Source organism: Lepidochelys kempii, chromosome 14, assembly GCF_965140265.1.
Source record: "Lepidochelys kempii isolate rLepKem1 chromosome 14, rLepKem1.hap2, whole genome shotgun sequence".
Lineage (NCBI taxonomy): Eukaryota > Metazoa > Chordata > Testudines > Cheloniidae > Lepidochelys > Lepidochelys kempii.
In genome coordinates, this window is record NC_133269.1 from 31,878,659 (window position 1) to 31,902,532 (window position 23,874).

Here is a 23,874-nt window from a genome sequence, read left to right on the forward strand (position 1 = left end):
GAAGTTATTTTTTTACAAATCTTTTCCCTGACATCACTGAGAACAGAATGAGGCCCAGGGTTCTTCAATAAAACAAAATAGCAAAATAAACAAATTATTAATTCAACCTGCTGTACAAATCTCATGGTACACTGCTACGAAAATGAGCAATGCATTTGAATGTTAATCAATTTGAATGTACATGTATTGTAGTGTTAATAAAGAGTGAAACAAATTATCAGAGGATTATTTAATCTTCAAATTGTCCAAGCAACAAGCAGTGTATATTAGGAGTTGGTTACAAAGAGTCATTCTGAAGCAAAATTAACCTACCTGATTGTAAAACTTCTCAGAAGGAGCAATCTTCAGGACGTGGTCAGACGTCACTGGTTTTGTTGAGATAATTGCGTTTTGAGTCAGTAGTCCAGTTTATCAAATTTTACAGCTAATTCTGGTAATAAAATAGCTACAGAGTTTTCTCATTGCTTTTCCTTACACTTGTTTAAATAAATGTGTTTGTGTTCCAGACCAATAAATGTGCTTTCCTCCTCTCGCAGCATTTGCAGAGTTTGAAAGAGAAAGTAAAACGGTAACTGGAAAGTTGCAGTAATTTCACATCCTGTCACAAGGGGCGATTAGATAGATTAAAGAAACAACTCCACAGTCCTGCTGAGCTGGAAGCAAATGCACAGGCAGAGTCAAGCATCCAGGTGGCCCAAGTTACCTGAATCCATTAATGATTTCAAAGAGACTCTTCCTGCTTTTTTGTGAACTACAATAAATGGAATGGGGGGAAAAAACCCACCTTTGTTATCATAGAGTTAAGGTTTCCCAAAGAAGCTCATACCCTTCCAGAACATCAAGTGCATCAAAAGTCGTTTGCAATGTTGTTGTAGCCATGTTGGTCACAGGATATTAGACAGACAAAGTGGATGAGGTAATCTCTCTATTGGACCAAGTTTTATTGGTAATAAAGACAAGTTTTTGAGCCATAAAGACCTGAAGAAGAGCTCTGTGTAGCTTGAAAATGTGTCTCTTTCACCAACAGAAGTTGGTCCAATAAAAGATATTACCTTACCCACCAGGTGTCTCTAAGTTCATCAAAACTCAGACTTCTGAAAACCAGGACATACAGAGTTAATGCAGAGTTGACTCTGCTCCACTGGAGCTGGCAATACTTACGATGAATTTTCTGCATACACTCCAACGGCCTTCACTGTGTTAGGTACACCTGTGTTGAGTGGTGGATGAATTAGGTGGAGCACCTTGGGAGATCTCTGAGTCTGATATGAGGAGAGTGGGGGGGTTAGTTTGAGAAGTGTCTCAGAGCTCTGATTGTGATATGAAATCTGAGTCTGCACACACCCACCCATACTCCATATACGCTATCAAAGGAAAGAGGGGCATCTTTAAAAATCTAGCCATTAGAGCCCAGTTCTGCTTCCTCGTATCTCACATATTCTCATTGGCTTTGTTGGGAGTTCTGGTGGTGCAAAAAGTGGAATTGCTGGACCTCAAATTATCAGCATTACAGTAACTCGTCACCTAACACTGTAATTATGTTCCTGAAAAATGTGAATTTATGCAAAATGATATTAAGCAAATCCAATTTCCCCATAAGAATTAATGTAAATAGGGGGAGTTAGGTTTCAGGGAAATTTTTTTCACCAGACAAAAGACATTATATACATATACAGTATAAATTTTAAACAATTTTAAATGAACAGTTTAATATTGTACACAGCAATAAATGATTGTGAAGCTTGGTTGAGGTGGTGGAATAGGAGGGTGGAATATTTCCCAGGGAATGCCTTGCTGCTAAATGATGAACTAGCACTCAGCTGAGCCCTCAAGGGTTAATAGGCTGTTGTTAATGTAGCCTTACACTCTACAAGGCAGCATGGACTGAGGCAGAAGGGAGGAAACACAATAGATGCAGGGCAGTAGCTGCAAACACTTCCCTGCAAAAACTGAACATGATGATGAGCCCACGCTATCCAGCTGGAGTGCACCACTCCCTCCTCCTGACAGCACATGCACAGCTGCACAGGTGCTGACTTTCCAAAGTGCTGGGGGGTGCATGCATGAGTGAGAGAGACGTGCATTGCCCCTTTAAGTATGCTGAGCCCAGTTCAGGTATGTTGCCCTTTTAAGCAGGTCCCCCAGTTCAGACAGGAAGCAACAGCTTCCAGGAAGCTCCCTCCTTTCTGTCCCTGAGCCCAGTCTCCCTCCTCTGCTTTGTGGAGAGGGGGTATGGAGCGAGGGGGGGCAGGAGCAGGGGGACATCCTGATATCAGCACCCCTCTCCCCCACTTTCCCATCAAGCAGGAAACTCCTGAGAGCAGCTCCAAGGCAGAAGGCAGGGCAGGAGCAGCAGGGCAGTGTGGGGAGGGCCACCTGAAATGCTGCTGGGCAGCTGCTGAGCCACATACCTTACAGAGAATTTAGGGGAGCTGATGGGGGGGGGGGCTGTGAGCCCCCCTTGGTTCTAATCCCCACAAGGAGGGGCTGCTCTTCTGGAGAATCCTGCAAGCAGTGGACAAAGCAGGCAGCTGCCAAACGACTTATAAGGGAGCATTTTGCAACTTTAAACGAGCTTGTTCCCTAATAGATCAGCAACGAAACAATGTTAACAGAACAACATTAAGTGAAGAGTTACCGTATTGTTTTAGTGATATGACTTGTGCATTCAGTGATTGATCCTAGACTCACTGAAGTCAATAGCTAACTGATGTTAGTGCAGTATCAGGGCTTTAATCTTCTTCTGGTTAAAAAACTTCACTCAAAAAGTACATAAATAAATAATCAAACACCCTTATCAGGAGACAAATTTGTACCCAACTTTTATTTGTTGGAGGAAAAAGCATAACACTTACCAATTTCTGTATCATGTTTCCCTAAAAAAGAAACAAAAATAAATATAAATTATTATTAGAAACATAAGGTTTCGTTTTGTGAAAGGTGAACACTGATTATATAATTCATGAGTCTTTGATTGATTTCACTTTCACAACACCAAGAGAAAAAGGTTTTCCTTCCTCCATCTCTTACCTGTTGTTTCTCACTATTGTCAGAACTGAGGTTAAGGCTGAGAGCCCATGTTTATTCAGACCCCTATTTTCTACTGTGTATATTTTTTTCATACTAATTGTTGGGGTGAAATTTATCAAGCTTAGTGTCATCCCAATTTCTTTTTAGCAATAAATGAAATTCCTAAAGTCCATCAGGACTGAGGGGAGAATAACTGCACAGGTCGGGGGGAAGTGGACTGAAAGAGTGAGGAGTGGACAGTGGTTTGATCTCAGACACACCCTTTCCCAAGTGCTCCAGTCAGCTTGAGGCAGCACTGGGGAGACGTTCTCTCTGCCTGGTAAAGGGCTTATGCAGATCACTGCCCCCTGAAGCAAAGGGGAACATTTGTAACTTTTCTTTCCCTGTGCTGCTGGGGACGGGGGCTTGGCCCAGGGTAGAATTTCATTCTTCACCTTTTTCATTTATTAGAAGACAATTTCATGCTAAATACATTACATTTGCCACTGACTTTTACCTTTTATTTTAAGTAGACAAAGAAGCAAGGCCAATAGAAACAAACAAAACCACCAGGATCACACTCTAAGCCATCATCCAGGGATTCACCCCAGGGAAAAGGAACCTTCTTCAGTGCTTACCCAGACAGTAGGCCATAGCGATCGTTCACCATTTGGTCCGTTCCTGCACAACCGGAAAGGCTTGATAGCCTGAGAGTCCAACATCGGAACAGCCTTGATGAACCCATGGAATAGGGGGTCTACCTCTGGGCCGCCTTCACCCCTTGTTGGTGGAATTTTATCTTGGAAAAAGGAACCTGAGAAATAAAACTCCCAGGACTTGCATTAGTTTGGAAGCAGGGACAAAACTAATTTTTTTCTATTGTATGTGTGCAATAAGAGTGGAAGCATGGCCTCATCTACACTACATAAAAGTCCAGATACTGATTTTAAAAATGACTCTAGGCAACACAGCTTTAGCATTGATTTATCTGTGAATGAACAGGACTAGTTTGATTCATTGGCATTCAGAGGTTCATAGAGCTCAGGGGCAAATTCTCTGCTCATAAGACCACATTGACTTCAGTGGAGTTATGTCTGCAAATATTTTGGCCTGCAGTGTTCAGCGACATTCAGGAATTGCCAAATTAATTAGAATATTTTTGCAACTCACTAGTTCCCCACAATATTTGGATGAATCATTATCACAATTAATCCAAACATTAAGTGAAGCAAATTAATCAGTCTTCACTTGCTGTTCTTGTGTTTTCAATGTTTAGGTCGCCGAGGCAGGGTGGGCATTTCAGACATGCCTACAGCATTCTCCATATGTGGCTTGTGCTCTGGTTTTGTGAAACTTGTGTAAGTCAGCTTAATAGTGACCTATATTCATTAGCATAAATCCATCAAGAACTGACTTAAACTAAATATATAGGCCACTCTGAAACTGAAATAAGAGTGTTCAGACAAGAGGTATTATCAGTAACTAAATAGATAGTCAGTGCAACTTTTGTGAGTAGACAAAAGCAAAGTGAGCGATGAGCCCAAGTTCCATGGAATGTCAACAGAAAGAGCACCACACAATTTGCATGACATTTCATACAGTGAAAAGATAGCAAACAAACCACAGCATCAGAATTACTACATTCTAGAAATCATTGAGAGGAAGATAGGTGTGCAGGAATAAGCTGTTTCTATGCAGTGCTTAATCTGTAATGAAAGAGCTGCTGGGGCTCAAGCAATTTTTTTACTTTCATAACTGATGCAGCGAGGCCAGAGGACTATGAACCGTCAAGCCTAGAGGTGCCGGGGCTCAGCCCTGCCAAGCCCTGGCACACATTAAGCACTGGTTTTATGGTTCTGTGATTTGGGTGAATATTTATTCTCAAAATTATGGGAGAGGATTTTTGTTTGTTTGCTTTTTGGGTGGGGGAGTAAGAGTTTCAGGACATTCAGAGTTAGATTAAATTTACATGAAACTCAAAACTCTGGTACACTGAATATTCAAAATTCAGGTAATCAGACTGCCTGAACTGTGACCCTGTGAAGATACCACTCTGCCATTTTCTTTGCTTGTATGTAGATTGTAAAATGTGCACCACGGATTCTTCAGTTCTTTGTTTCCTGTATTTTGTTTTGTTTCTGGTGGTGGTAATTTCAGTGTGGGGTTTGACTGGTAATTGACCTGCTACGTAAATTGTTGATTCCTTTTCTTGATTGAGAAAGGTATTACTGATCCAACAGTTTGAATGTTCTCTCATAATAACAGAATTTTCTGTTTCAAACAGGCCGTTATGCCCCAGGGATTTTGCTTCATAGATTGATGGTAAATGTTGCCCACTGAGATCGCTCCCTAGCACCTTGGGCTCTGGGTACCACCCAGATGACTGACAAACCACCCGGATCCCTCCACCCTGGTGATGCTCAATAGAGATGAGAGGGTTGAAGCCCAAACCTGTGTATATATACATACTATACATGTGGATATCCATGGGCATTTCATCAACATCAAACTGGGATGGTCAAGGAAGGTGCATGATGCATGCATCTTTAGGAACACTGGCCTGTACAGAAATCTGCAAGCAGGGACTTTCTTTCCAGAGCAGAAGATTCCAGTGGGGGATGGTGAAATGCCAATAGCAATCCTGGGAGACCCAGTGTACCCTTTATTGCAATGGCTCATGAAACCTTAGATGGGAAATCTGCACAGCAGCAAGGAGTGCTTCAACAATAGGTTGAGCAGGTGCAGAATGACTGTACAATGTGCCTTTGGCAGATTAAAAGCATGCTGGTGCTGCCTTTATGGAATGCTAGACCTAAATAAGGAAACTATTCCCATGGTGATAGCAGTTGGGGGCATGCTCTATAATAGCTGTGAGGCTAAGGGTGAAATGGGGGAGTGGGGGAGGTTTAGGTTGGATATTAGGAAAAACTTTTTCACTAGGAGGGTGGTGAAACACTGGAATGCGTTACCTAGGGAGGTGGTAGGATCTCCTTCCTTAGAGGTTTTTAAGGTCAGGCTTGACAAAGCCCTGGCTGGGATGATTTAACTGGGAATTGGTCCTGCTTCGAGCAGGGGGTTGGACTAGATGACCTTCTGGGGTCCCTTCCAACCCTGATATTCTAGGATTCTAGGATTCGATGATAAATGTTCCCCACCGTGTGGAGCACGGAAGCGGATCACCTGGTGGCTTATTTTAAGCAGCCAGATACCAGGACTACTAGAGGAACATAATGGGAGGCTGTTGGAGTCAGGGAGGCTTTGAGACAACATTTTGACAATGAACACCAGTCACGTGTATTTCTACACAGCACTCTGCCACGCTTTGTTAACTTGCTGCTTTGCATTAAAATTTTGATGATTCCTGACCAGGATTTGCAGTCAGCAAGTGTATAACTGTCAGCAGCGATCACCATGTGTTGGCGACAAATAAAGATTGGTATCTTTCAGAGTTTGTTTTTATTAAATAACAATTAACAACACACACAAAAGGATTGGTGGGAAGGGAGAAAAAAGCGTATGGCAGTACGCTCTCATAACTGTGTGTAAATCCAGCTATCGTTTGGGAAAGTGTCCAAAGGGATGGATGGAACGGCACACAGAGATGTTCTGGGATGTTGCAAGGAATGCGGGGGAGGAGTTTGGGGAAGGCATGGAAAGCAGTTCTGTAATGGCTGGTGAGGGAGCACTCATGTGTTCTGCCTGGAGCATGATTAGGGACCTCAACATTGCTGTTTGCTCCTCCATCATTTTTATCATCCACTCCTGGCCCTTTACAATGTGTTCCTTGCTCTCCTTTCTGGCCTCCCTGTGAGTTTGAATTATTTTTCCTTTAAAGTCTTTGTCCACTCCCTGTATCCTCTTTTTACAGCCTCAGAGGATTGGAGCACCTCTCAGAACATGTCCTCCTTGCTGCACCTTGGTCACTTCCTTATTTGGTGGAGGTGCTCCCCCAGTGTGTAGGAAGATCCCCTGAAGGCCAAATCTATAGAAACACAAGAAACAATTCACAGAAGCATGATTTTTAGTTCACGCACAGCACTGAAACATTATAGTGTAAAAATATACCTCTTTTTACATACAAATCACTTTCTCAGTGACCCTTGGCAAGCACACATCTCAGCAAGCATCTTAAACATGGTGAGTGCCCTCCAGGGGAGGGGGAGAGGTTGGGTGCTCAAGATAGGGCAAAGGGTCTAGGTGTTTTTTTAAAGGGATCACTGCAGGTGTCTAGGGACAATATTGCTAATTCAGCCACCATTTTCCACAGGTGGGGGTCATAGAAGCCAATATCTCACTCCTGAGGGTAAGCAAGGATGCAAGGGTGCATCTCCTACAGGCATGGGATTCCAGACCCACTCGGCTGGGCCTGATGCTCACGGGGAGGGAGCTTGAGAGGGAGGTGAGGACCTTGTATTCCCCATCCTTCAGACACATTGTCCAGTATCCATTCCCAGGTGTGAGTCTGACTGGCCCCTTCCTGCTCACAGATTCTCTACAAACCCCCAGAGTCCAGCCTGTCTTGTCTCCCACCTCCACCTCCCAGTAACACCTCCCGTCCATAAATCCCTCAGCACCCAGGACAATGGGGAAAGTATCAAATCTCTTAGGATTATCGGGAAGATCCTGTGGGGTATGTCCATCTCTCACATGTTTAAGATCCTCAGACCAGGATGAGCCAGGGATTTGATGTGTCTGGATCCAGAGTCATGTTCACTGGGGAGAGAGTCACAGAATCAGTGCCAGGGTCAGGGGCTGGTCACTAGGATGAAAGGGAAATTAACCTTCATTCCCATTAATCACTGTGTCATGGGGCCCCCATGCAATGCCAGGAGGAAGGATATGCCCCAGGGGTGGGAGGGGAACCAGAGAGTTGTGGGGAGGAGCAAGTGTGAGGGGGTTGGGATCAAAGGCTGGGAGATGGTTGGGCAAGGGAAAGGGTTTCCACCCACAGGAAGGAGGGACAAGCACCAAAGGGACAGAGAGGATTGAGGGATGGTGCGGGTGTCAGGGGGGCTATAGGGGACAAGGGGAGATGTAGTCACTGCGGGGCAAAGAGCAGGAGAGGGAAGGTGCCTGAGGAAGAGGAGGTGAGGTAACGGGGAGGCACCAGAGGGACAGAGGATGTTGAGGGGAGGGGCCTTCATGGGGAAGAAAGTGGTTGAAGGAAGAGCCAGGTATCAAGACGGCAGAGGGAAGGGGCTTGCATCAGTGAGGCAGAGGGGGTGAGCAGAGAGCCAGATGTTGGGGGTGAGGGAAGATGTAGGTATCAGAGGGTGTGGTGGGGCAAGCGGAAGAACAGGCATCAAAAGGTGGAAAAGGCAGGTATCAGTAGTAAGAGGGGGGAAGAGGGAAGGGACAGGCCACATGGGAATAGAGGCAGAGAAGAGAGGAGTGGGACAGTCACCTGGGGAGAAAATGGGGGCAAGGGAAGCCCTGGGCACCAGAGGATAAAGGAGTGGTGAGGAAAGAGGTGGGCACCCAGGGTTAGAGGGGGGCAAAGGAGAAGGGTGGGCACCAAGTGGGCAGATAGGGAGAAAGAGAGGGGCAGGCCCAGTGGGGCCTGAGGGGGGACAAGGGAAGGGGTGGGAACCACTGAGGCAGAGGGCAGCGAGAGGATGTAGCTGATCTGCAACTGCTAGCAGCCAATATCTCTGATGATGGGACACTAGATGGGGAGGACTTTGAGTTACTACAGAGAATTCTTTCCCAGGTATCTGGCTGGTGGGTCTTGCCCACATACTCAAGGTCTAACTGATCCCCATACTTGGGGTCAGGAAGGAATTTTCCCCTGGGTCAGACTGGCGGAGATCTGAGGGATTTTCACCTTCCTCTGCAACATGGGGCATAGGTCACTTGCAGGTTTAAACTAGTGTAAATGGTGGATTCTCTGTAAACTTGAAATCTTTAAATCATGATTTGAGGACTTTAGTAACTCTTCCAGAGGTTAGAGGTCTATTTCTGGAGTGGGTGGGTGAGGCTCTGTGGTCTGCAATGTGCAGGACGTCTGACTAGATGATCATGATGGTCCCTTCTGACCTTTGAGTTTATGAGTAAAGTAGATCCCAGCAAGGGACTTTTGTTTCAGATTTTTCAGATTACATGGAGTTATTTAAGTAGTGCCGAAGAGGGTAAACTGAGGCAAGGTACTTGCAGGGCCACCCTGAGGCAGCTGAGTGGAGTACTTAAATGTGCTTCCCCTGACTATATGGTATCAGAAGTGGAATCTGAGATCCCATTCCACCAAGAACGGATGACCAAGCAGCATGGCACAAGCACTTCCATGACGGTGGGACATTCACTCTCTCAAGGTAGTGTCAGGAGGGCAGCAACAACTATGGGAGTTCCAGCTCCCATATTTCGAAGAAACTAAGCAACCACAGTGGTGCCTCAAAGAAGGTCAGTGATTTGAAAGAGTCAGCCACCACAGACAACCACAAGAGAAGAAAGCACAGGACTGGTCCAATATTAGGTACCGACCGTGGGCAAGATGGGCAAATAAGATGGGGTTGGCCCCCAGAAACCAGGATGCTGAGACTGGCCTGGTTTCCCAGAAGAGTCAGAGAAGAGGGGAGTTCCAGGTTATTAAATACGTCCTGCCATGGGGAAGTCATGCCATCCTGCCATATTCCGCTGGAAGGTAAAAGACACCTTCAGTTAATGTTGAGTCACCAAAATTAATGGGCAATAGTCGAACTAAGAGTGACGTCTCCCGCACTGATGATACGAATGTTCTGAAAGATCTGTCAATAGGACGCTAAGCAGAGAAGAGCGCAGAGCAGAGCTTCTTATGGGGACAGGGACCCAAGCTGTCCTGTCCCAGCTGTTACATGTACTATCTTATACACCTCAGATACTGCACACATAAACCTGGACCAGAGAGCAGGGCTTGCTGGCTCCAAGTCACCGTTCCACGTCCCTCCCACACTGATCCCTGCAACCTCCTCCCCACCTGCCACTCTTCATCCCCCATCCTCTGCACAGACACACATGCCTTTAAGCCCCACCCCAGGCCATATCTCCACATCCCATGCTGGTCTGCTGCTCCCACTGCACATTATTATTTACATTCCAGTAGCATCTAGAGGTCGCACTCAGGGCTGGGCCCCACTGCGCTAGGTCCTGTACACACACGCTCAGGGCTGGGGCCCACCATACTAGGTCCTGTACACATACACTCAGGGCTGGGCCCCCACTGCACTTGGTTCTGTACACACACACACTCCAGACTATAAAAAGACACAGTCCCTGCTCCAAAGAGTTTACAATCTAGGGTCCTGACCATGCAAAAGCCCAGGTATAATTTTACTCACAAACCTGCTTCTCTTCCCCACACCTCTCCAACTACTGCCCCATCTTCCCTTCCGGGTTGTTTCTGCTACCACATCCCCCACCGTCTTATTGTCCCTTCACTAAGACCCTCTGCCCCACCCAGCACCACACCAGCACAAGCTAATAGTCTTTGCCATTAGTCCCTTCACCATTCAGCCCTTCCCTGTCTGTCAAATCCACCAGCTTTACTGAGCTGTCAACACTGTCTTCCCATTGCATAGAAAACATTTTTTGCCCTCTTGGGCAAAATGGTAAGGGCTGCTCCTGGCAGGCTGGGTCACCCACCTGTCTGCTTCTCCCTCAAGCACCTCAGTGTTTTCTCCCCTTCCGTGCATGGAGAAAATGCCCCATCAATATTTGTAAAGCTGCTCCCTTATTCTCTCTTAAATCCCTCCTCCAAACACATATATGCTGTGGCCCCAGTAATCTCTCTTGTCTGGAACTGGCTGGGCAAGTGATGAGCTGGACTTGGGTTTCTTTTTATCATTACCTCGCTGCTTGCCCTCCCAACCCCTCACGTCCCTTGTGTTTTTCATCCCTCTGTTATAGCCTGTCTGTCATGCAGAGGGTGAGCTCCCTGGGGCAGGTATCTCTTTGTTATATGGAATTTGTGTGGACTGAAGGGAGACAGTGGGTGTGTCTGGGAGGCCATAGAAGAGGCTGAGCTGGGAACATCACAGAGGTCATTAGAGATTTTGGTGAGAGTGGTTTCAGGGGAGTGAATGGGGAAGAAGCTCAGTTGGAGAGGGTCTAGGTCTAGGACAGGAGCGGCAGAAGATTCCTAAAAGTGCGGGGCCCACCATCACCCCAACCATGGACCCTGGGTAAAAGTCATTACAGGAATCTTGTAATTATCCCCAAACCAAATGTTATATACCCAGACAATACAGAATTATGGTTATATTTAAAAGAAATCCAAACATTCCATGGTCTCGAAATGCAGCTAAGGCACCTAAACAACCTTAACTCTGCCCTGTAGTAACATCATGAGGGGGGAAATTGGAAAAAAACCCTTAAAACATTGTGTTCCTAAAAAATCAGTTTCATTTAATGTAGAACCACAGACACTGTTCTGCACTGATCAGACCTGTATGGTTAATGCATAGAGTCGCTGTAGAGTGGAGCTGAGGTTGTGGGTGTACATGCTCACTGCAGGTGAAATCCTGCCCTCTCCCTCATTACATGTGTATGGAAGAGCCACAACACAGGGGGATCCTGAGTGAGGGATCCTGTTAAATATTGGACAAGTCTCTCAGGGTTCATCTACATTGCAAAAAAACCCCCAAAACAAAACACAACAGTGGGGCCCAGAGACTAGGCCAACTGACTCAGGCTTGGGGAGCCCATGCTACAGGGCTAAAAATAGCAGTACAGACATTCCTGCTTGGGCTAGCACCTGTGTTCCGAAACCCAGTGAGGGGGAGGGCCTCAGAGCCTGGGTTCCAGCCCAAGCCGGAATGTCTACAATATTAATATTTAGCCATGCAGTGCAAGCCCCAGGCTCTGAGATTTGCTGCCGTGGGTGGGTTTTTTGCAGTATAGACGTACCCAGTCTCCAGCAATGACACCGGCCCAGGATGGCAAGTGTTATTCAGGGCCCTGGATTCAGAGAACCATTTCTATAATTCCCATGGGCTTTATTATTCGCCTTCAGAGCCCATTTGTGTGAGCATGAGCAGCCCCTGAGCTCACAGCTTGGGCCCTGGTGCCAATATGGAGACGTTCCCCATCACTCATTAAAACAGGCTGTAACTCCATCAGCTAAAACTGAGCTAAAGGTGGTAAACTGTGACTACTCTGCATCAAATGTGTCTTTCAATCGAGTTAAGTTGGCTTCACTGAGCTAACTCAACTATCATGACTTGAAATCTTCAACCCATCCCATTGGTCCCAGACACTGACATTTCTGCCTCTCCATCGCAGATTGCAGAGTCTCTAGAGGGAGAAAAAGGCAAGAGGTGATATTTCATGCTGTTGTGTTTATAACAGCAAACCCATGGCTAATGTAACTGTTCCACACACTCAAAGGCCACCACTGGAAGGTCCCAAGGGAAAAGGACAAGACATATGATTGTTCTACCCTAGTACAAACCTAGGAGGTGCCTTCATGCCCCTTGGTACCTGGAATGCACATGCTGAGAACAACAAGATACGGAGTACACTTTGGTACAGAAAAACTGATTGAATAAATCTAGTTTCAGAGGACACAGTACCTTTTACTTAGGAACAGGCAGGATATAAAAAGGATAACTTTGGGAGAGTAACTTTGAGTGCACACCTTCTGTGTAAGGTGAATTTAACAAGGCTGCACAAGACGGCTTCCTGGACACAGGTATCGTAATGAACCTTTCTTCCTCTACTATACTATTATTGAGCTTTAGCAATAAACCTGACTGATACTGGTTATTTGGTCTCTTGAATATATTTCATAATGAAACAGAGTGTGGTTAAACGATTGACTATACAATTTTTCAACAGAAGGGATGTGCATGTGCACAGAATTGGGCCCTAAGAAACTTACTTCTCTCTTACTTTGCATTGTTTTGTCTGCAAGCAAACAAGTTAGATATGTCACAGCTGCAAGCATAGCTTACTAAGCCTCACATGGGTGTTTCAAACTGAGCAATGCTGATCCCCATGGAATATTTCAGAATCACATTCCATTGGGACTTGTTAGTGAGATCTGACAGGATGAACCCACTTGACACTTGTGAGTTCAGACGTGAAATCATAATGTATTCAGAGCACCCTTTGCCCTCAACCTATCTCCATTGCCCCAAACTCTTCCAAACATTTAATCAAAGCACCTCAATCCTGGCATCTCCATTTTTGTTTTTAAATCTCTGACTGGTCAAATTGAATTCTCCCTTTGTCATAAATATATAGGGAAGGGTAACAACCTTTATGTATGCAATAGCATAAAATCCCTCCTGGCCAGATGAACAGAGAACACTTTACCTGTAAGGGGTTAAGAAACTCAAATAACCTAGTTGGCACCTGACCAGAAGGATCAATAAGAAAAGAAGATACTTTCAAATCTGGGGGTCGGGGGGAAGTGTTTGTTTCTCTTTGTTTGTTCTCTCTCTGGATGGAGAGAGAGGCCAGGAAAGTAAAACATCTCCTGAAAACATACCTGAAATGATTCATCTAAGATTACAAACATTGTAAGTAAGGGCAAGGAAATGCATTAGATTATCTTTTGTTTTAGCTTGTTAATTTCCCCTATGCTAAGAGGGAGTTTTATTCCTGTTTTTTGTAACTTTGAAGCTGAGCCTAGAGGGGAATCCTCTGTGTTTTTACCCTGTAAAGTTACCTTCCATCCTGATTTTGCAGGTATGATTCTTTTACTTTTTCTTTAAATAAAGTTCTTTCTTTAAGAACCTGATTGATTTTCAGTGTCCTAGAGACAAAGAGTCTGGTCGGTACTCACATTATTCTCAAGCCTCCCCAGGAAAGGGGGTGAAGGGGCTTGGGGGAATATTTTGGGGGGATAGGGACTCCAAGTGACCCTTTTCCCAAATTTTTGTGTAAATCACTTGGTGGTGGCAGCAATACTACCCAAGGACAAGGAAAGGAATTGTACCTTGGGGAAGTTTTAACCTAAGGTGGTAGAATATAAACTTAGGGGATCTTTCATGGGGGTCCTCACATCTGTACCCCAGAGTTCAGAGTGGGAAGGGAACCCTGACACCCTTCTTGTTACTTTACCTTTTGCTCTGCATTGACTCCAGGAGCAGTAACTGGCCAGGGCAATGAGAACACAGAAGATAACACCCAGGATCACACCCAGAGCCACCACCCAGATGTGAAATGTGAAAAAGAGATCTGCAAGAGATCTGTCATTGACTTAGGAACAAACATGTGTCAAAAGAAGGACATTGCAACAATGGTGACACTGTGACCAGTTAAAAGAATCTCACAGGGAAATACATGGTGAGATGTGGCTCCTCTGTGCTTTATTATTAAGCCATTGAAAGTCCAAGCAATAATCTGGTTACTGAACATGGTTAATTACTGAAAAGGGGAATATCAGGGATGGAGCTTGGCGCAGCTCCATTAGAGAATCATAGGACTGGAAGGGACCTCGAGATGTCATCTAGTCTAGTCCCCTGCACTCAAGGTAGGACTAAGTATTATCTAGACCATCCCTCACAGGTGTTTGTCCAACCTGCTCTTAAAAATCCCCAGTGATGGAGATTCCACCACCAACTCTAGGAAATTTATTCCAGTGCTTAACCACTCTGACAGTTGGGAAGATTTTCCTAATGTCCAACCTAAACCGCCCTTGCTGCAATTTAAGCCCATTGCTTCTTGTCCTATCCACAGAAGTTAAGGAGAACAATTTTTCTCCCTCCTCCTTGTAACAACCTTTTATGTACATGAAAACTGTTATCATGTCCCCATTCAGTCTTCTCTTCTCCAGAATAAACAAACCCAATTTTTTCAGTCTTCCCTCAGAGGTCATGTTTTCTAGACCTTTAATCATTTTTGTTGCTCTTTCGGGACATTCTCCAATTTGTCCACATCTTTCCTGAAATGTGGCACCCAGAACTGGACACAATACTCCAGTTTAGGCACCTATCTCTGAGACAAAGGGGACTTAACACACACCCCTCTCCTTGTCATCTCCCATTGGCTAGCTAAGAGGAGGTGGCACTTAGCAGGCTGGTTTCTGTGAATTGCAGTCTAGCCCCTGTTGTACAGGGAGCCTGGGCACCTAACTCAGGCTTTGTTGTTCCCAGTGATTTTCTAGGTACCTCAAAGTATCATATACTGACTCTCCTTAAGATCTGTTACACCAGTGTAAATCTGGAGTAACTTCACTGACTCCAGGTTACACCCAGAGGTGAAAGTAAGCCAGTATGGTACAGCATACCAGTAAGAGCCGATACACAGCCAACCATACCGGCAGGGACGCTAATGGGCGGAGGGGGGGTGGTGGCAAAAGGTAGCAGACGGGAGCCCCGGACCCTTTAAATTGCTGCTGGAGCTCCAGGTGGCGTGGGCTGGGCAGCGCTGAAAGGCTGGCTGTGGGAGTCTGGCCCCAGTCCCGCCCCTTTTGCCCAAGGCCCACCCCTTCCGGGGGCCCAGAGCCACCTCCCCCCACCAACCTTGCTCAGGACCCCGGCCTCCCTGCATCTCGGTAAGTCCCTTAAGTTACTTTCACCGCTGGTTACTATATAATTAGTGTTTGTGGTGCTGAGCATCAGCACACCTAAGTGTTTTTGTGAATGTAGCTGAATTGCTCATAATGCTGAAGATTCAGGCCAGTAAATAGGAGACCCAATAAGAATTGTTCCACACTAACAACTGCAGAAGCTCAGTCTATTCCACATACAGCGTGGATGGGCACTGACCTGCTATGGAAATGGTTGACACTCTCTCCTGGTTCAGGCAGGGGTTCCTGACAGAACAGGACACTTTCTGGTTGGATTCTTCTGTTATAACAATAGCAATCTCTGTTTGAAACAGACCGGTGGCCTCTTGCAATATGTTGTGAGAGGCTGATGGTAAGACCTGCCCCTGGAGATCTCTCCATTGAGCCTCAGGCTCTGGGTACCACCCAAATGATCGACACACAACTCGGATCCCTCCATCCTGGTGACCTTCCACAGGGATGTCAGGATCAGAGCCCACACCTAGAGGAAAATGGAATAAACAGGTGTTAATTCTACAGTACCCAGATGTGCCAAAAGTCTCATTACAGCATCTGTAGAGAGCTGGGAAAGTTCTGGTTTATTTTTATGACAGGTTTCAGAGTAACAGCCGTGTTAGTCTGTATTCGCAAAAAGAAAAGGAGTACTTGTGGCACCTTAGAGACTAACCAATTTATTTGAGCATAAGCTTTCGTGAGCTACAGCTCACTTGGTATCTCCTCTCATCTTCTATTGTTAATGGCCAGATGTGCAGGGGTTAATGTCTTTATAGAAACAGAACAGGCAATGCAGTGATGGGGCAAAGTCAGGTAAGTGTGAATGAATAACCAGGACTGCCAGCCTGTGAACAGAGCCATTGTATCATGGGATATACACAGACCATTGTATCAGCTTTATACATGTCACGTATAGACAAAGGAAAAGCATTAGATCTTATACATGAACTCCACTAGTAACCTCCCTCCGGCCTGACAATTCACCTTTCAGGCTTGGTCTACACTAGAGCTTACTTTGGTATAATTTACATCACTCAGGGGGTGTGAATAATTCACACCCCTGAGTGACAGAAATTACACCAACCTAAGCGCTGGTGTGGACAGTGCTATGTCAGTGGGAAAGCTTCTCCTGCCGACATAGCTACCACCTCTTGCAGAGGTGGAGGTATTATGACAACGGAAGAGCTCTCTTCTGCTGGCATAGTTTCTTCACCAGATGCACTACAGCAGCGCAGCTGCATCAGTGCAGCTGTACCACTGTAGCATTTCTAGTGTAGACAAGCCCTCAGTATGACCCTTTAGCAGTTCATTATGCACCTTTCAATTTTCATATTAATCCCCATCTTCTCTAATTTAACTAATAGTTTCCCAGGTGGAACTGTATCAAATGCCTTACTGACATCCAGGTAGATTAGATCTAATGCTTTTCCTTTGTCTAAAGAAACAATTATCTTCTCAAAAAAGGAGATCCAGTTGGTTTAGCACAATATACCTTTTTAAAAACCATGTTATATTTTATCCCAGTTACTGTTTACTTCTTGTCCTGAACTACTTTTTCTTCCAAGATTTGGTCCAAGACCTTGCATACAATTGAAGTCAAACTAACAGGCCTCTAGTTACCTGGATCACTTTTTCTCTTTTCTTAAAAATAGAAACTATATTAATCATTCTCCAGTCATAGGATACAATCCCCTAATTTACAAATTCATTAAAAATCCTAGCTATTGGGCTTGCTTTAATATTCTTGGATAGAGATTATCCGGGGCCCCCAGTTTAGTCCCATTAAGCTGCTTGAGTTTGGCTTCCAGCTTGGATGTGGTAATTTCCATGTCCTAATTCCCATTCCCTGCCACTACCCCATAGCACCTCAGTACCCTTATTAAAAACGATGGTAAATTATTTGTTTAGGTGTTGCTCTGGCAGCAACTTTGGAAATGTTCAAGGGGAAAGGCCGGTGTAGGCCAGACCTCAGAGTGGGCATGACATAGCCCCTCCCCTTCCAGCCCTGTCCCTAATAACTACCAAGGTATTGGTGGGGGACAGTGACCCATGCCCCAGTTCTGCTTATTCCAGGGGAGGGTTCTTCATGGTTTTCCCCCCACAACAGCTCACACCTGGCCTGGGACTCCCTTTCTGTGTTTGTGGCCCAGCCTCAGTGTCCCAGGGTCAAGGTGATGTCAGGGATGGATTTGGTCATCGCTCACAATGGGAACAATGTCACAGTGCTCTGTACAGCAGCTCCAGCTGAAACCAATGGACACTGTTCCCCTTCCCCTCCCATTGAGAACAACAGGAGCTGCTCAGAGCCCCTGGAAACCTGCCCATGTCACACAGGTGCCAACATGTAGCAGTTCAGAGCTGAGCTCCTTTGGAAACATGGTCCTACGGCTCTACGGCCCCTGGCACCTGCAAGAGGCTATGTTGTTTTAAAGGGCAGTGGGCTTCCAACAAGGGCTGACTTCACTCGGGGCTCACACCACGTTATGCTGATGGAGTGAGCCCATCTGGTATACAAGAGGCCTCATGGACACATACAGGTGCCATTTACACTCAGAGGGGGAGATTTTCACAAACACAGGGGAGTTAGGATCAATGGGGCTTGTGCTCCTAAATCCCTTAGGAGCTTTAGAAAATCTCCCTCTCCCTCCATCAGTTGCACCCAATCTGGCCCCAGGTGTTTCCCTTCCATCTTTCAGCCTCTCACTCTGGAGCATGACAGTAGTGAGTTGATGATAAAAATACCTGCACACTCCCAACAACGCCCCAAGGGAAAATTAGAAATGGTGATCGTTTCCTACATCTGTCAGTAAATAAAGCAGAACAGCAAATAAATGTGAACCTGGCAGTGGAGAAGTGACTGAACAGGTCTCTGAATCTGTGTGGGCCTTTCTACACTCACAACTGATTTCCTGGTAGTGAAGTGACACTTTATCCCCCAAATCCCAGGAGCGAGGCCTGTTGATAGCAGCCGCTCCTCTGACTAATCAGCATAATAAGCCAGGAAATATTCAGGGGAGCAATTTAGTGGGAGTTGCAGTGAGTGAACCCCCTATCTGCAGAATCCTGTGCAGTTATTCCTGAGCCATTCCAATCTCTCCAGGGGGTTCCCTGCTTTGCTAGCACCCAGAGCCATTCTCTCTAGAGAGAGCTCCTGCTTCCAGTGACTGCTTCCCTTTCCCAGGCTGTAACATCCATTCTGCTGGAGGGGTCAGGGAGCCACAGGGTTTAACTCCAGCCTGCTCCTAAGGTTTTCATTAAGTTAATACATTTTATATTAAATGGAAGCACCGTCCTCTCTTCGAACATCCATCAGCTTCAAAACTGCAACTACAATAGCGCCTGGAACGTCACTGTAACTGGATCCTTCTCACAGCATGGTTATGGCACAAAGTTCAAATTCCTCGGACACACCCACAGTGCTAGTGAGAAGACAGCTGTGGTGCCAGCAAACCAGCTCTTTTGACTGGTGACACAATCAGTTCTGCAGACTTTTTTCCTTGTGCTCCAGGAGTCACTGTAATTATCTCCACCCTGTGTAAAGAACTGGACCAAAGTCTGCTTCAGCAGCCACTAGACTCTGTGGCCATGTTAATTTATTCTAGTGCCCTGAAATATTCTTCATTCCCATTCCCCACCCTCCAAACACATGCAAGACTTGTGGCTGAAAAGTTAACCATGGGCGGAGGGTGAAGCTTCCACTCGAGGAGGCTAGCCCCCCATCCCGCTTCTTATGCCCGTGGCCCTGCCCGTCCCTTCCCAGCTCAGTGCGGGTGTCCCTCCTTTCCTTCCCCCTCTTCCCCACTTGGGACCTCGACAGTCACTCCTCCCCCCTCTCAGTTCTCCTTCCCTACCTTATTTTTATTCTGTCCTATCCCTCTCCTTTTGCAAATATTTCAATTGTTAATCTTCTTTTTTGTATTTTTAATAAAAGGTTAAAGGGATTTTTCAATGGTGTGTTTGCCATGAGACAACGCTGGCTGAGGTCTCTGAAAACCAACCCCCAAACCTTGTTTAACACTGTTTAATGTTAGACAGTGACAGGGTCATGTTAACACCTTTGACTCTTTGTGCTCATTTATTCCATCTGTTGCTTGTATTCGACTATGACTGGAAATCAGTTTCCACATGTAGGGTTCGGGAGATGTGCCAGGGCACTTTGGTGTCTATATTCCCTCCTACTGTTGGCCAAGGTGGCACAACGATATTCTGTTGCTCGTTCTGCTTCCTTCGTAGCAGAGTGTCAAGCTCACCTGTCCTTGGCCGTATCTTCCCAGGTCATTAAGTGCAGACCAGCAGACTGTATGTGCTGCTTGATGCAGTCCTTGTAACAGCATCTGGGATGGCCAGCCTTCCTACTGCCTTTTTCAAGTCCGCTGCACAGAACTCTCTTAGGCAGTCAATTGTTTTCCATACATATGACGTGGCTGACCCAGGCCATTTGCCTCTGTGCTAGCATGGCTTCCAGGCTTGGCATGGCTGCCTGCCGTAGTACCTTGTTGTTGGCGATTTTGTCAGACCATTTGATTCCCAGTATGCTGCGTAGGTAGCATTCTTGCAGACAGTTAAGTTTTTGGATGTGGCAACGATAAAGGGGGGAGGTCTCTAACGAGTATAGAAGACAAGGGAGCACAACAGCTCTGTAAAGTTGGCATTTTGGGGACACTTTGACCCCCACCCCCTGTCTTGTCCATAGTCCTTTGTGTAGACAACCAAAAGCTGAGGCAGCTGACTTTAAGGGTGCTGAAAGTTCTTTGTCAATGTTAGTGTCATTGGTAACTGCTACCTGTGCAGCAGAAGGACTTGATGTTGTTTAATTGGCAGCTGTTCAATTTTATTTCTGGTGGTGGTGGAAGTGATGGGTTTCTGCCAGGAGATGGTTGGTACAGGATTTCTGTTTTCTTTACATTAATACAGAGGCCAAACAGGGATACAACACGGGCAAAGGAATTCAGCAAATGCTGCAGGTTGTTCTCAGAAAGGGTGACAAACGCTGAGTCATCGGCTTACAGTAGATCCTTTACTTCACTTTTCTGGGATTTGCTTTTGGCCTTGAATGGGCAGAGGTTTAGAAATCTGCCATCGAATCGTGTTGTTAGAGTGACATCTGTAATGGTTGTACATGTCATTCCAGCCAGGAACAAACTTCATCCATCCGATGAAGTGAGCCGTAGCTCACGAAAGCTTATGCTCAAATAAATTGGTTAGTCTCTAAGGTGCCACAAGTCCTCCTTTTCTTTTTGCGAATACAGACTAACACGGCTGCTACTCTGAAAGTAAATAATGTAAGGGAAGCACACAGCCTTTTTTAACCTCATGGGCTACAGGAAAGGGATCAGATGAGTCGGCACCCACTGATACATGGGCCTGCATGTTGGCATGGAAGCAGCAAATAAGGTTGATTAGTTTGTTTGGGCAGCTAAACTTTGCAAGAAGACAGTGGAGCATTTGACATAGTCGAATGCCTTACTAAGGTCAACAAAGGCAACATACGAGGACATTTCTTGTTCAGCAGCTTGCTCCTGTAACTGGCATAGGGAAAATATCATGTCGGCCATGCTGTGTGATGAATGGAAACCACACTGGAATTTAGGGAGTACATCATCTGCAATAACCTGAAACCTTTTCAGCAACAGCTTACCAAGGAGTCTACCAGTGATGGAGAAGAGCAAAATGCCACGATAATTGCTGCAGTTATGTCTGTCCCCTTTGCTCTTGCAGATTATTACGATTTTGGTAACTTTGAAATCCTGGGGTAAAACCTTATTTTCCCAGCAGAAAGTAACTGGGTCTAGCAAAGCTTTGTGAAGTATAGGACTACCATGTTTTCGCACTTCAGCTGGGATTTGTGAGCTCCAGCTGCCTTTCCATTTGTCATTTCCATAAGTGCGTTCTTAGTCTCCTCTGAAGTTGGCGGATGTTTGAGTTCAAATCAAACTGTCTTTCTTCAATTGAGTCTACTATTTGATCATTTGCACTTGACTCATGATTGAGGAGAGTCACAAAATGTTCTTTCCATCTTTCTAGTATCATATTGGGCTCAGTCAGGAGGGTGGTGCCATCAGTGGACAGGATTGGACAGTTATTGGCTCTTCATAGTCTGTAAATGGACTTTAACTCCTGAAAAAAAACCTCAGGGTTACACCTACACCATACAAATTAATACAACATATAATACAACATATATGCCAGCAGCATGGGGGTCCCAAGCAGCCCCCGGCCCATGTCCTCAACCCCTGGATCACCATCTTTGTTCTATTCCTGCTTCTGTCAGGGGAATTCTCTGTCCATCTGTATTTCTGAAATGCCCAGCAATGCGGGATCCAGGTACTCATGAAACCTTTCTAGTTAAAGGCCCTTCACATTCTTCACTTAACATCCACTCACTCCTAAGCTGGCAGGAGGGGGGAAACCCCTGACCTGTGGCCTTGGAAACACCAGCAGATGCTGCTCAAATGCAGAAATTTTGCTGGTATGAATGGCTGGATCCTGCACCCCTGAAATCAATGGAATCTTTGCCTTTAACTCCAGGGGGTGGAGGATCAAGCCCTACTCCTGCAGTCCTTGCATGTGAGTCACATCATCTACTGAGCTCAGTGAAAATGTAGAAAGCACCAGGACTGCAAAATGGGACCCTTGAATACACTCAGACTTTGATCTTAGAGCTTGTGTCATCCCAGCCCATCTTTCCAGGGCTTACTCTTGTTTAGATAAGAGCAGGTCTATCAGCTGCTTTTCCCAGTGCAAACTGTGTGTTCAATACACTTATCACTGGTTTAACAAGGCCATTGCAGCTCTGCCTCAGATTGAATCCTCCCCCTGTAAATGCAGAGTTAATTAATAACCCTGCCCTTGCTGGGATGGATTGTTTGGAGAAACTCCTGTACCATCACTACTGCAGAGTCAGATGTTTTGAGCCCAGCCCCCCCAGATAGGAGAGGAATGGCTCTGGGTGATCTTAGGGGAGCAGCAGAGCTGGGGGTACAGAGGGGCTGGGCAGCTAAGGGGCTATTGGGTGGTAGGAGGAGTATGGGGTTGTTGCAGGTGCTGTGGGAGAGATGTGGGAGAGAAGGTTTATTCATAAAAGGAAAAAGATATAGATGAGAGCTAGAACTGGTTAGAACTGGTAGAATCAATTACATACAGTGATGGCAAAGTTCTTGATGGCAGGCTTGCAGCAGTGATAGAATAGACTGCAGGTTCAAATCAAGTCTCTGGAGAACAGCCACAGCTGGGATGGGTCATCAGTCCTTCGTTCAATGCTTCAGTGTAGCAAAGTCCCTCCAGAGATAAGAAGCAGGATTGAAGACAAGATGGAGGAGCTGCAGCAGCTTTTTATATTCTCTTGTCATGTGGTCTTTCTTTCTTTGTTCCAAAGACAAGCTGTCCATCACATGGCATGGAAAAACCTCCATAGGCATGTCCCTGCATAACTTGCTGAGTCACAAGGCGTGTCTGCCTTCTCTCAATGGGTCAAATGTAAAGCTGATGGTCCTAACAAGCAGGCTAGGCAGAGCTGACACCAACTTGTCTGGGGTGTCACCCAGAAGCATAGCATAAGTTTGAAATACAGACAGTATAGAGCCAATACTTATATCTTTAAATAAAAAAATGATACATGCAAACAGATAGCATAATCATAACCAGCAAATCATAACCTTGTCTTAGACACCTCATGTGACCCCCTTTATACAAGATTTGGTACCACTACAGGACCTTGGTTGCAGCAATGATCTATACGGTCCCAGATTATGTCAATAACGTCACGGATGGGGCGGTGGGATGGGAAAGGATTGGGGGTTCTTGGGGGTGCAGAAGGGACAGCTGAGGGACTGGGGCTGTGGGGAGCTCTGTTTGGGGCAGAAGGGCTTGGGGAAGCAGGGGCCACAGGAAGAGAATGAAGGCTCAGAATGGGAGAACCCCTGCAAGGGGCACTAAGGCAATCACACCATAAGTGACTGCTCCCTCTTTGGCCTAAGTAGTTAGCCAATATTTAGGACCTTACTGGGTTGTTTCTGTCACACATGACCCCTGTACAGTGTCCAAGTGGGCTGGGCCAAGAGGGAGAATCCCACCCAACAATGGCCTTAGAGGGGAGGCAGAGGGAGGGGGAGATTAGTGTTCACACTTCTCAGCACATGATGGGACAAGGGGAGAATCCTGATCCTCAGACTGGGTGGTTGCTTTGTAACTTTGCAGTCGAGATACTGTGGTGATGGACACCAGAGTCTGTAGCTACATAGACACAGAAGGTGTGTTCAGGGATAGCCAGGTGTGTGTGTATAAGTGAGAGTGAGAGATGTGATGATCCCTGTACAGCGTCCTCACTGAGAGCAGATGGAGCGACTGGCTGGAGCTGAGGAGAGGCCAAGCTGCAGGAACTGGTT

At 45.9% G+C, this 23,874-nt stretch overlaps 1 protein-coding gene and 1 long non-coding RNA gene across 7 annotated transcripts in view; both read right to left on the reverse strand.

The window, feature by feature from the left end:
* Positions 1-23,874, reverse strand: part of LOC140898275 (butyrophilin-like protein 2) — a 1,102,357-nt gene that overhangs the window by 553,016 nt on the left and 525,467 nt on the right. The window lies entirely within an intron of this gene.
* Positions 6,449-23,762, reverse strand: LOC140898297 (uncharacterized). 2 transcript variants are annotated; one of them, XR_012154938.1, is made up of 5 exons: positions 22,632-23,762; positions 19,741-21,607; positions 15,696-15,977; positions 14,047-14,163; positions 6,449-6,991 (listed from the first exon to the last, which is right to left on the reverse strand). It is a non-coding gene; the product is annotated as an uncharacterized lncRNA (long non-coding RNA). The 2 variants fall into 2 exon arrangements; XR_012154939.1 differs by having other exon boundaries at positions 21,129-21,607; positions 22,632-23,740.